The sequence below is a fragment of the Penaeus monodon genome, chromosome 29, assembly GCF_015228065.2.
Source record: "Penaeus monodon isolate SGIC_2016 chromosome 29, NSTDA_Pmon_1, whole genome shotgun sequence".
Classification (NCBI taxonomy): domain Eukaryota; kingdom Metazoa; phylum Arthropoda; class Malacostraca; order Decapoda; family Penaeidae; genus Penaeus; species Penaeus monodon.
This window is the reverse complement of record NC_051414.1, coordinates 34,139,335-34,139,773: the sequence shown is the minus strand read 5'-3', so window position 1 is coordinate 34,139,773 and position 439 is coordinate 34,139,335. Positions and strand designations below refer to the sequence as shown.

The window sequence follows — 439 nt, the reverse complement described above, 5'->3', positions numbered from 1 at the left end:
TCAAAGCCAAGCCAAGCAAAGGTTTCATTCCAAAAACAAGTGTATTCTCAAAGGGGAATTCAATACCTATTAAAATGATTGACAAATGTTATAAAGAACAGCAGCTTTTAGCACAAGAACTATACAAAAATGTAACTTAATAAACACTTCTTATGTTTCCTAGACTTCAAAATGACACGCAAGCGGAAGTTGTGCGAAATGAACAGTGCGGAAAGCAGCGGCACCAGCAACTACGACTCACTCCATGCGGCTCTTGTCCACTCTGGCATCACCTTCAACGACTCCGTGGCACAGAAGGAGAATGAGGAGGCAGTGGACGACCCTTCAGCCCAGCCGGGAAACCAGAATGTGAATCTTACTGTAATGCAGAATGCGCAGCCGCATTATCCAGTTGTGGTGAGTTGTAGGAGTGTAGAGTGGTTTGGTGAAATTACAGGAA

General features: G+C 44.0%; 1 pseudogene; it reads left to right on the top strand.

Moving 5' to 3' along the window:
* LOC119591854 overlaps positions 1-439 on the top strand; it is a 7,722-nt pseudogene that overhangs the window by 1,162 nt on the left and 6,121 nt on the right.